This window comes from Lissotriton helveticus, chromosome 7 (assembly GCF_964261635.1).
Source record: "Lissotriton helveticus chromosome 7, aLisHel1.1, whole genome shotgun sequence".
Taxonomy (NCBI): domain Eukaryota; kingdom Metazoa; phylum Chordata; class Amphibia; order Caudata; family Salamandridae; genus Lissotriton; species Lissotriton helveticus.
The window spans coordinates 109,352,605-109,366,019 of NC_136068.1; the positions used below are offsets into that span (position 1 = coordinate 109,352,605).

Below are 13,415 nucleotides of genomic sequence, written 5' to 3' on the forward strand. Positions count from 1 at the left end.
ATTATTATATAATACATTTGAGTACAAATAAAACATTTAGAACTATCCAAGACAACATTAACATTCTTTTGACATGTTTTCATCTTCCAAATGTAAGTTTAAGCTAAAATTTCAATGAGGAAAAACGTTGGATTCCAGCCATTTTCCATATATATATATATATATATATATATATATGTATATGTATATGTATATATATATGTTTGTCTTGGCATGAAAGCATGCGTCAGGCCAATAAAATACAGGTCGTGTGACAACCTTGCCAGGAGCTAGCCTGCTCCGACCGCGAGAGTACAGAAAGAGCACCCCTAATCCACCTGACACCTCTATTCTGTAGCCATCCTTGTGTGGGTGCGCGCCTGTGCGCGCTCGATGAACCCTGACAGGCCCATCTCTCAGATGTCCTCGTGACTAGTTGGTATAGCCAGGGCTTTAAGTGGGATGACAAAACTAGGGGGGGTCTCTCAAAGGGGTGTGGTTAATGTAATTAGTGACGTTGCTTTAAAAAAAAAAAAACAAGCTAAAAATCTGTGTTTAGCACAGTGTGCCGCCCGACTTGTATTTTGCTGTTCCTGTCATTGCGTCCAGATATATGATACAACAAGTCACATCATACCTACAAGTCAAGACTATTGGCTTTGTCAATGGTTGCTAGTTGCATAACATAAATAAGCAGCAACTATGGCTTGAATATACTATTGAAAAAATGTCCGCTCAAAGCCCTGGTGACACCACGACAAATTTGCTTCTCCTGAGTTTCAAAAAGAGAAGGGAAAAGCAGAGAGAAAATGACTCTCTTTAAAGGATTTCCCTTCCTCTACAAAGCTCAGCACATGCCCATCAATGTGCCTACTGTCACTGCAGTCTGGGAAAAAAATAAACGGACCGCTTGTGCTAGGGCACAAAACAGAGCCCGATTGAGACCCGTTTCGAAGCCCCCTTAAAAAAACTGGTGGTGTTCAGACCCCTTGAGACCCGGCCCACTCAAAGACCTGGGTATAGCTTTTCTCTAAGAAATCTGCCATCCTAGGCAGGGCTTTAAGTGTGTGTGGGGGGGGGGGGTGGTCTGTGGGGATCTGAGCACCCCCAGAGTTTTTTTGGGGGCCTCGAAAGGGGTCTCTAGGGGGGCTCTATTTTCGGGCCTCAAAGGTAGGGTGACCATACGTCCCGGTTTTTGTTGGTGTTTCGGGTGAGCATGCGGGCGCACTGCTTAAGCATATCAAGCTAATGCGCTCCCACTACCCCTAGCATCCCCACACCAGCTCCATCAGAGGAGCCACTAGAGTGCCCACAACTCCTTGGTAGTGTGCTTTCATCACATCATTATCTTGATCAATGGCAACTCAAGTGGGATCATTTAGCAGCTTAAACCACTTTGTGTGAGAAACTGCCTAAATTTAGCTTCCAACCATCCCAATAGTCACACCCACTGATTCCTACCCCCAATCCCATCCTTCGCATCCACGTCTGGATCTCCCAGCCTAGAAGGGACTGGGTTAATCTTAGCTTCTGATCGCGGCATGGATGATTCTACACGGTTATCTCCTTCGACCATGAATAAAGCCTCCAACCCAGACAACACCCACGTAGTGTCTCTATCCTCACTCTCATCTAACTTAGATTACATAGATTCCCCAGACCTACTGTCTATCTCGACTTCGGTTCTGACACTAAACCCCTCAATACTCACTCCACCAATCCGAACACAACACACAGCGACCAGTCCACACACCTACTTGGACATCCTTGCAAATATCCCTTTACATACCACTCTGATCCCTAATGTTGATATCACCATGCAACCTGAGAACCTGCGCATGCATACAGACCCTTCAAACAGATTGCCCCCATAAATGATCTTACTCATACACATACGAATAACCTTACCAACTCCCTTTGGTTTGCAAACTGGACCTCATCATAGCAAAATCAAGGATCATTTCACTAGATTCCATCACCCCGAGCGACTGGACGGACCATCACAGCATCTTCTTCTCCATCAATATTGAAGTTATCCCAAAAAGGAGTCAACCAGCAAAAACTAAACAATGGAAAAGGAACTTGCGGAATATCAACCCCATCACCCTGGTAAATCGATGCAACTCTGCCCTGATCCCTTCACCGGGCATGGACGATGTGCATGACCTCACAGCCTTTTACAATTCCACGATGCTTGAAATCTTGGACTCCACAGCACCCCTCAAAGAAAAAATAATTTCCACCAAAATTTCCAAACCTTGGTTCAATGACTCCCTGAACACAGAGTTGCTGAACGATTATGGAAATCTGCACCCACCGATGGTCACCTACTTCACCTTAGAACATTAAGGAACTCTTACAACAGGAAGATTCTTAAGACTAAGGCAGACTTTTTTAGAGCCCAGCTGAACCTCACAATCAACCGTCAAAAAAACTCTTCGAAATTGTCAAGCAACAAACTCGCAACACGGCTAACTCTACAGATCTAAACGACCGGGTCACACCTTCTTGTGATGATCTTGCCAACTTCTTCTGTGAAAAGATAAAGGTAATCAAGCTCGACATCCAATCTAAGAAGGCACTCCCACAACCTCTGGGTAATGATGCCAACGGTCATTCACAATTCAAGATCCTCAATAGTTCTCCACTGGAAATCACAAAAAACAACCCCTCCTGGAACACCTTCGAGCCAATCGCTGAACAAAAAATGTATAACACTCTTCTGGGAATCAATCCCTCCAACCACTTCACGGACCCCCTTGCTCCTGCCCTTTTCAAAATGATAAAGTCATTCATCCTACCACTATGGGCAAAAATTGTAAACGCCTCCCTGAGGCAAGGCTCCATACCTGACTGCCTCAAAATAGGGCAGGTTACGCCTATACTAAAGAAATCAGACGCCATTTAAATTCAATTATGCAACCATATTGAGAACTACAACCTCCTAGACATTCACCAATCTGGTTTCTGCCAATGTCACAGCACTGAATCTGCTCTCACACACATATTGGATGACATACTATTAATGCTTGATCGGAATGAATCCTGCCTAATGATACTACTTGATCTTTCCTCCACCTTCGACACTGTTAAACATGACAAACTACTAGCACTATTAGAACAAAGGATGGGCCTCTCGGGCACAGTGTTACAATGGTTCTCCTCCTTCCTTAATAACTGGTCTCACAGAATCAAGATGAAGAATATACTCTCTCAACCATTCGGGGTCGACATCGGCGTTCTACAGGGCTCAGCCCTTTCACCTATTCTTTTCAACCTTTTCAATGGCACCCAGGATCTGGAATGCGCTCCCTCCTGAAACCAGGCTTATCTCCTCCACTGCACTCTTCAAGAAAGAGGTGAAAACCATCCTTCTGGCCAAGATCTCCTGAACCTTATAGGTGCTGGATCAGAGTCTCTGCATTGCTCTGTAGCACTGTTCACCTTGTCCTTTGGCACTATACTTCTACATGATGGGGGTCACTATTACGCTACTCTCTTAATACTGACCAATATACGATACACTTTGGTTTACTGATTCACTCTCCCGATGCCCCCACTCAGTGTTCTCTCTACACTAAGACACTGGTATAAGCCATCCACACACCCAAGTGTACCTGAACACCTCTGTAGTGGGATCAATGACTGGTGCCGTCTTATATTACTTGTTTACCTGTTTGTATATTGATATGTATTATGTATGTTATTATTATCCTACCATGTCAGTGACTATTATACTGCTTCCATTATCTCTGTTCATTCCTACTGCCCCTACCCTGTCTTTGTGAAGCGCTCTGATATCTGTAAGGATCTTGTTCGCGCTATATAAAACTTTGAATAAATAAATAAATAAATAAAACCTACTAATGGAACCCCTGGGCAACGCACTGAAATCAGTGAATATCTTATATCACCTGTATGCGGACGACACCCAATTGTATTTGAAAATCTCCACTCCAGAAGACTTCATCTCCCTCAGCGCTATTTTACTGAACACGCAAAGCTGGCGACATGAACAACCACCTCATGCTTAATACTAAAAAACAGAATTCATTCTCATCTCCCCACCCAACCACACACCAAAGACGGAGCAATGGTCGAAACACCTAACAGCCATGGACTGTGCACCCCTCATCATTGGCTCAGTGAAATCACTTGGAGTCACCATAGACAAACACCTGAATATACAGTCTCACATCAATAAGGCCACCAAGGGAGCCAATCATCAGATGAGCTTACTAAGGAAACTTAAACCCTTCCTCCCTCAGACTGACTTAAAAATTGCAGTGCAAGCCTTATTGTTATCAAAATTAGACTATGGGAGCACCACTCTGTGGCCTCCCAAGATATAAGCTGGCTCCACTGAGGGCCTCACTTAACGCTGCAGCAAGGCTGGTGTCAGGATCAAAAAGAAATAGCCACATTTCTCCGACTTTGAAAACTTTGAATTGGCTGCCATATGAGGCAAGAATACAACTAAAGGTTGCTTGTATGACGCATAAAGCACTGTATAACAACACACCCAGTTATCTAGCCCTGAAGCTTGAACGATCCGGAGGTAGCAGACAATTGAGGAACGCTAGTTCTTTGCTTCTGAAACCAAAATCCTTTCATAAAATGAGAACTGGTCGCAGAGCCTTTTCAGGGATCGCGCCTAAGATTTGGAACGCTTTACATCTAGTGGTGCGGGGAATCCCTTCCTTTACTGCCTTCAAAAAGGAGGTAAAAATACTCCTAATGAACAAATTTACATCCTAAGACGTTATGATCCTATCATAACTGGCTACCTCGCATGGATTGTAAGAGATCCTTATATGTTTATTTACTTCCACAATATTGACCTAATGTGTAATAATCGCTTAAACTGTAATATGCTGTTTCCCTTTATGACATCACGTGTCGTTCACTGGTCATCTATGTTATCCTATACCTATGTTAACTCCTACTTCTTACCTCTTTTGTGATTAATGATGAATGTCAAATGCATGTACGCTACCTCATTTCCTATGTCTTTAACAATATACTGTAAAGCGCTCTGATACCCTCGTGGGTCACGTTCGCGCTATATAAAACCTGTCAATTAAATAAATAAATAAATATAAAAGTCCAGTCAAACAAAAGTTAGACATGAAATAATACAAACGTGTTTGCACAGACGGAAATTTTATGTGACCGCATCATAACGAGGATGTGACAGTCCTATTTTGCAAGTGTGAGAACAGCAGGCTGATTTCGTGCATTGTGACGATGGCCTGCAGCATCGCCCAGTTGTTTGGAACACCACAAGCCTCTCGGCGTGTTTACCGCCAGTGTTAAAGCCACAGACGGGCCTATTCAGTGTCCTGGCGACAAGCACCCACTGGCATACCCACGGGGCGATGATGGGGAGAAGGGAGCCTTTGCACGGTTGAACAAAACGCCTGTGGGCACAGTAGTAGGAAGTGTGGAGATGCAGGGGCTCTAAGAAGGGGTGCAAAAACGCAAAGAATCTTTAACAGTCAGTCGATCTTTATTCGGGTACAACAGTACCCATAAAAGCACAGTATAAAATACATTACATACATATTAAAATTTTAACCGGTCAAATAGTCTAAATACGTTCATTATACAGATCATAAGTGATTTAGTGCAAAATTTAGGATCATCACAGTACAAAACTATTTACATTAGTCTCAGTCTTCAACCATGGATCTGCGTGCCCTTACTGCCGTTTTTAGGAAAGAGCAAGTGTGAAAAATAAGGTCCTCATCATCTAAAGTTAACATGGAATCAAATGCTGCCTCTAAACTAATTGGTCTTCTCTTATTAAAATACGAGCATAAAAACTGTTTAAAATATTTGATATAAAATTTGCAGGAGAATATAAAAATGCTTTACGGATTGCTCACTCCTCCCATCGCACGGACACGGGATTGAGTTTAAATTAGAACAATAACCAAGTGAGAAGGAAAGTACAAAACGAATTGTGCCAGCCCTTAAACGGAACAATAAACTTCTCTCCCAGCGAGTCATCGGTAGTAACAAATAGATGTGGAGTGGGTGCCTATAATGTTCAATGGCCATATAGTTACGCACAGTAGTTTTACTGACCTCTACTGCCTCACGCTCGGTGTTATATAAGGAGTACAGAGCATTCTGCATATCCTTTTTTGCCACTAAAGCAGCAAGTGAAGGGTCCCAAAAAATGCTTTCCATATTTATACCGCGCAAACTACTCAACACTCCACCCAACCATGGGATATCTAGGCCCCTAGCACAACCTAAGCAGTCCTTAATGATTGACTGGGTCAGGGTGGCTGCTTCGTTCTTCCATACAGCAATCCACATAAGTGCTGGGCGAGCCCTGATAAAATCAGAAATAAAATGAAAATTTAGCTCTTTATGAGATATGTAATGGGAGGTTGAAATAGGGACATTCAGTATTTTTCTGCAGAATCTATTCTCCTCCTGCTGTATACCAGGGCAGCTGGCCGTCCCCCATATCTCAGCGCCATAGGTCGCTACCGGGGTACACTGATGTTTATAAATCCTTTGGACAGTTAATACTGCACCCATCGTCTTAGGGCAAGGGATGCTTAAAATCGAGTTATTGGCCTTTGAGAACTTGCTCCTGCCGCGAGCTAAGTGCTCACTCCAGGAGCTGTTCGCAGCAAAGGCCAAACCCAAATATACAAAGGATTTTACCGCCGTCATCTTATGGCCGTCTATTGCAATCGGGCGTATAGCCCGTTTGCCTGGGCCACTGCTCATTAAAAAAGTTTTTTGAATTGACTTGTAAGTCTAGATTTTTCATAAAAATATAAAAATCTTCGACAAGGAGGCGTAAAGAAATTGATGTGCACCCTAATAAAACTGCGTCATCGGCGTAGAGCAACGCAGGAATGGGTACTTTGTTTTTAAAAAATTTTTATTTATTTATTTATTTTTTAATTCTTTTTATTAACAATTGACAAAACAGGTGGCAATCATCACATTAAAGCATTAATTCGGTTACCTTTGAAGCGCAAGTAGTCTCAGGACATGTACAGTGATCACATTGTGGAGGCACAAAAAAATGCAGCAAGCAGAGTTCATAGTACAAGTGGTTCGTCATTTAGGGCGGTTTGGGGGGGTTCCTTAGCGACCATAAATCCTAGAGTGGCCCAAACTTTACCACTAAGTGATAGGTCTGTACGTTCCCAGATGTTCAACAGGCATTTTTTGGCTTCAAGCCTGACCTCCACTCCCATACCTCCTGCATACATCGGGTCACTCGGGTCCAGTAGTGTCTCAACCGCGGGCAGTCCCAAAGTATGTGAAAAAAGGTCCCCACCTCTCCACATCCCCGTCTACAAAGTCCATCTGCACTTCGGCCCATTCGCTGTAGTCTAGTTCCTGAGAGGTAGACACGATGTAGGAGTTTTAGTTGAATGAGCAGAAACCTGGCCGAAATAGCCACCTCCTTACGGGAGGCTAATGCAATTCTCCATTCCTCCTCATCTATCTCTAGCCTGTCAGCTTCCCATTTACCCTTGAGGGGGGACAGTAGGTCTGAGGACTGATTAATGATTTTTTTATACGCGAGTGAGATTGCGTGTTCGGGGAGGTGGCCATCAAGAAGCCTGTCCTCCAGCGGTGAGGAGGCAGAGGGCTGTGTACCCGCAGGAATGTTGGTTTGTAGGGAGTGTCGGACCTGAGTGTATCTGAAGTGTTCTGAGTGAGCTAGTTCGTATGTTTGCTGGAGTGATGCAAATGGTATCATCCCCTTCGGGCCCCACAGATCTCGGACGTGAGAGATGCCAATGAGGTCCCAGTTACGGAACCCCTTGGTGCGGCCAAGCCTGCCGAGCCTCTCCGAGACCCACAGGGGGTGGCCAATGTGAGGGTGTCCGCCCAGCCCAGTGTGCGCTGTACGATATGCCACAGCTGTACCGAATGGTGCGTAGGCCCCGTGAGCGGGTATCGTCCCGGTTTGGAGTAGAGTGCCGCTTCGAAGTTTCCGCCCTGTAGCAGCCATCGGTCCATTCCGAACGCCGGGTCGTTCCCATCGCTGTAGGTGCATTGGTTGATGGCACAGAGATGCGCGGCCCAGTAGTATTTGCGGATGTCCGGAAGTGCTATACCACCATCAAACCATCCCTGGGTCCATTTCTGTATGGATATGCGGGGCATTCCAGACCACAGCAATTCCCTCTGTGTGGCCTCAATAGAGGCGAAGTATGCCTTCGGGACAAGGTCCGGATGGTTTTGCAGGGCGTACAAGAACCTAGGCAGTGTCATCATTTTAAAGAGTGCCGCCCGTCCGAGAAGGGACAGCGGGAGTTGCCGCCAGGAGGCAGTGTCTTTCTTGAACCGCTGGAGAGGCGGGAGGAGGTTCTTCGCGTATCTCACCTCCGGATCTTTGGATATGAATACTCCCAGGTAGCGGAACCCTTCGGTGGCCACCGTGATAGGGCAGTTGCGTGGAAGCACGGGAACCCCTCCCTTTAGTACGCAAAGAACGGATTTGCCCCAGTTGATGCTGTAGCCAGAGTTTTTCCCGAAGTTATTTATGATATACATGACGACTATTAGGGACTTACGGGGTTTGGTGAGGTATAGTAGGACATCATCCGCGTAAAGCAAAATCCTGTCCTCCCAGCCGTCAGCGCAGTGTATCCCCTTCGGGGATAGATCCTGCCTGATCCACGCGGCCAGGGGCTCTAAGGAATGGGTACTTTGTTAATATATGGTACATCTTGGGTGGCCAATTTCAGGGAGGCGTTCAGGTCATTGATGTATATAATAAAAAGCAGGGGGGCCAATATCAATAAACCCTGAGACCTCTCCTCCCACCCCCATTCTTACTTGGGCCTTAAGATCTCTGTGCAGATAAGCCAGGAAATTGACCAGAGTTTCGTCCAGACCCTTGGATAGAAGGGTTGCCCACAGCTTAGACCTATTAACTAGGTCAAAAGTTGTGGACAAGTCCATGAAGGCCATATAGACCGGGGATTTCTTAGCAATAGCATATTTACTAATAATTAAATTCAAGTTAAGGCATTGCTCCCTTGTTAACACCTTACTCCTGAAACCCAGCTGACAAGGGTCCAAGATGTTAGTTTCCTCTGCTGAATCTAAGATTTTGTTATAAAGAACTCTACATAGAATTTTAAGGGTGTTGTCTATTAGGGAGATGGGTCGATAGTTACACGGTAGTGATCTATCGCCTTTTTTAAAGATCGGAACTATTACACTTCTGGCCCACGTTTCTGGGATCTTCGCCAGGGTCAAATTGTTAAAAATATTCAGAAATAAGGGGGCCCAAAACGCCGGATTCCATTTAATTAAGTCTATTGGCAGCCCATCCGGGCCGGGGGCTTTATTGCCTAAACTTTGGTTAATTGCTTCAGTTACTTCTGAAATGCCGATGTCTATAGGTGTATGATTACCAAAAATAGGGCTTGGGTCAGATGGAGGTGGGGCACAGTAAATAGTTGCAAAATAGGCCACCCAGGCCTCACTAGTTATATTGCAACTGATAGGTGTCAGTGACGGCCCCATGGAACGCACTTCCCTCACTGCCGCCCAGAAGATGTTAGCATTATTTCAATTGGCGGCGTCAGACAGCTTGTCCCAGCGCTCCTTTAGGACTTCATTTCACCTAATTTTGGTTACTACCTTGTAATTGTTTCTGGCCTGCCTAACTGTTATAGGGCATCTCGGGACAGTGGTTAGGGCCCTGTGAAGATTCCTATTTGCTTTCGAGCAGTCTCGATTAAACCAACTAGGGACAGGTGCTACCTTTTTGGGAGGTTTGGATATGAGGCTTTTAACAGTGAGACATATCTTATCAAAGTCCTCGATTATCTGTTCAGGTGTTGAGACAAGGGAAAGGCAGGACTCGATCAGAGGCATGTTGTTTTAAGCCAGTGCCTTAAAGACTTCTGCATTGTCTGCCCCTTTCCAACATAATCTTAAATTATCTGTTGAGACTGATAAATTTGCCGCTACACAGTCGCTATAAGCGATAGTCCATCTGGTTGCTTTTAGTATTACTTTAATCGGGTTATGATCCCCAAAATCAGACGGTGTCACCGCAACAAAAGTCACCAATTTTTCAATTAGGGGGCATACAAAAACATAGTCTAATGTAGAGCCACTCCCCCTTCCTCTATATGTCGGGTGGTTAATCCTATGAGAACTTACAACTAAGTCCATAACATTAGATAGGTTATGCGAGTTAATAAGTCTTTTAAGTTCTCGGCCTCTGGTATAAGAGGGTTGTGTACAGAAAGATGTTAACATATCCGTACCTTGGCTTTGAAATTTAGCATTAAAGTCGCCACCTAATAAGATGCCTAAAATATTTCCTTTTGCGGACTGGTTATCCAGATCAGACATAAAATCAAATAACATTAAAAAGCTTTTGTTAGGGACTGACTGAAAATCATTGTTGTAAAAATGTAATAAATAAAATTGAATACCCCTTTTAAACAACGCAGCTTGAAAATCTAGGCTATACTTTGGGATTATTTCAAATGTGCCACCAGATGTCACCTTGAATCCTATGAACAATCCCCCTGAAGGCCTTCCCTTCCTTGGTTTTTTTGAAAGGACAATATAACAATGAAAACCCTCAATGTATAGGTTTTCGGTAGCCCAAGTTTCTTGAAACATCAAAATATCATGTTCCCTGGCCAAATTTAGCCATTCAATATCATCAAGTTTTGATCGAAGACCTGCCACATTCCAACTGAGTATGCTCAGACTTGTCCCATCATTCCTTGTTGCTGGGACTTTCATCCCTTGAGGTGGTGCGGTCAGTGCTACTCTGGGCGGTAAAATACTGACAACCTCAAAATCTAGGGGTGTTGGTGGTCAGTCTTGTTGATCCAAGCTTTAACATGCAAATGGTCTTTTAAAGACCTGTGAAGTACTCGGGTGCGGCTGTGTGTGCGCCCGGGAAGCTGTCTCAGCCTGGGCTGCCACACAGAGGAGGCGGTGGGGGCTCTGAGGAGTCCTAGAGCTGACGGCTTGGCAGAGCAGGGGGTACTTCTAAACTAGTTATCTTTATTTAGACCTCACCCCTACTTAGGTAGGCCACACTCCTTCAAGGTTTGCACCCCCCTTTTAGAGCACCCCCCAGTGTTTTTTCCCACTTAAAGCCCTGATTCTAGAGACAGGAGATCATGACCACGTCTTCATGCAAAGCCTTCCGATACTCAATGCCCGGCAGTTCCATTTCCTAGTCGTACCTGACAGAGATATAGATAACAAGCATTTTCAATGCAATAGGTCTCGCATTTTAGAAACTTTGACCTATTGGTTTTGCAAAAGACAGTGCCTTTTATTTATGTGTTGTTTTTTTAAACACAATTAAAAGGCATTATCATTTACAACGCTAATAGCTCAAAATCTTGCAATTTCGAGACATATTGAGTTGCAAATGCTTACCTTTTGTCACTAGAGTGAGGCCTACAGACTCACTCATTTTTAAAGTTCAACACTTGTGTACTCAAGTCGCCCTTGGCCTACATCATCAGTTAGATGTGAGTACTGCTCAGTGCGGGAGTGGTGACTCTGCACTGGTTGTATGTGTGCCTGTGAAGGGTAGGGATAGAGCAGTGCTGTGCAGTGCATGCATGGTGAGTCAGAGACAAAGTGCTTTCAATGAGAACCCCATATAACGTACATCTCTGCAGCGTACTCTCGGCGCGCGCCCATGGCCTATACTGATCGCCAGTGCACCACAAGTCTATGGTATTCTAGATGTATTTATATAGCGCTTCATACCCCTGATAAGGCGCTGAAACATATTTGCCGACAGGTATCACAACAATCCATTGGTGCGCTTTGAGGGAATAGTTTGAGTCTTTCACATTTCCTACTTGAGAAGTGTTTTGAGTGTGGAAACAAAGTCTAGCTCAGCTGTGCACCCCATGACGCGTGCAGACAAAGTATAGATCAGCTTATTATTATAATTGATATATTCATAAACAACAAATGGACCCTGTCTTTTGTCGCACCTCTGGCCAGTGTTGGCTTCCTGTGACTTGCATTATAAGAAGGGGCTTAAAAACCATAGGCTGCAAAGTGACGATGTCGGTTTAATCCCTTGGCCGCGACGGTAATTCCGTCGCGGCGCTAAGGGGCAGGGGGGCCGCACGGCGCCGCCATGCTGGTGAAGGAACCACTCCATCACGAGCCGCCGTGGCGCTGTGCTTGTGACGGCCCTGCCCGCTCAATAGAACGCGCCGCGCAGGCGCGGCGGCCGGGCCGTGACGGAACCATTCCGTCAACGTCACGAGCGCACAAGGGGTTAAAAGGAAAAACCCGAGAGGAGGAATCACACGCAGGGCCTCTGTGGACCCCAGGGCACACAAACACTGAACGCGGCAAAGATTCACTCTAGGGCTGCACCATTTGTAGAGCAGCAGAACATCTCCAACCTCCCACGTCTGAAAACACCCTGCTGTTCGTTTTAGTACCTAAAACCTCAACGATGGGAATATGAAAATAAATATCACGTTGGTGACACTGTCTGCCAATTATTTGTTGAATAAAAAAAACATGCAGTATCAGTCATGAAATAACTACTCAATTTATTGTCTTAGGTTATATCTCGTCTATGCAAGTGGCACAATAACACACGAATATTTTTAAAAGGAAAGTTCTAGCTCTTCTTTTCGTTTCAAAATACGGATGCACGGATTCTTATTTTGGACAGCCCTTATGCCGCTCAGTTATATAGTGATTATATAGTGATTAAATTGCTGATAAATACTGCCAACAAAATATGTAACGCTTCACGAATTTGCGTGTCATCCTTGCGCAGGGGCCATGCTAATCTTCTCTGTATCGTTCCAATTTTAGTATATGTGCTGCCGAAGAGAGCACAACGAATAAGGTGTACACAGAGGTATATAAAGTGTATTTTTAAAATAATTAGTCACCAAGGGTGCCTACCTTAGAAAACTAACTGTAAGTATTACACTTGTAGGTGCTTCTCTCCAAAATTCACTTATGCCCCCCCCCCACAAAACAAATTGAACGTGGGGAAAAAACGTGCATTACTTAAATTACAGCGCCAGTGCATTGTGGGTATTCAAATTTCAAAAATACGTCACCGACCAGGCTGGTTGTACTGTACAGCTGGCAAAACACATGGAGCTGCAAGACCTAGAGAAAGAACTATGGAGGCGGTGAGCAATGTTAATGTTGTATACCTAGCAGCTACGACTATTCAGGAGATACAATGGATTTGAAAACTCTACCCCGGGTGTCTCATGACGGAGCGAGGACACCCAGGACACCCGCTTCCGGCAGGAAACAACTCTGGAGCTCATCACCTCCTCCCTCTGACAGGAACCACAAACATAATCTGCTCTAGAAATCCAGGCATGCCAAGTGCTGCTTGTAGAAGCTATGGTTTGCACCTTATGGATGACTAGGAGGCAATGCATGTTGCAAGGTAA

The 13,415-nt window shown here is 44.7% G+C and overlaps 1 non-coding gene across 1 annotated transcript; it reads right to left on the reverse strand.

Moving 5' to 3' along the window:
• Positions 1 to 12,730: 12,730 nt before the first annotated feature.
• LOC144771207 (U6 spliceosomal RNA) lies at positions 12,731 to 12,837 on the reverse strand. The gene has a single exon (XR_013599164.1). It is a non-coding gene; the product is annotated as a U6 spliceosomal RNA (small nuclear RNA).
• Positions 12,838 to 13,415: the final 578 nt, after the last annotated feature.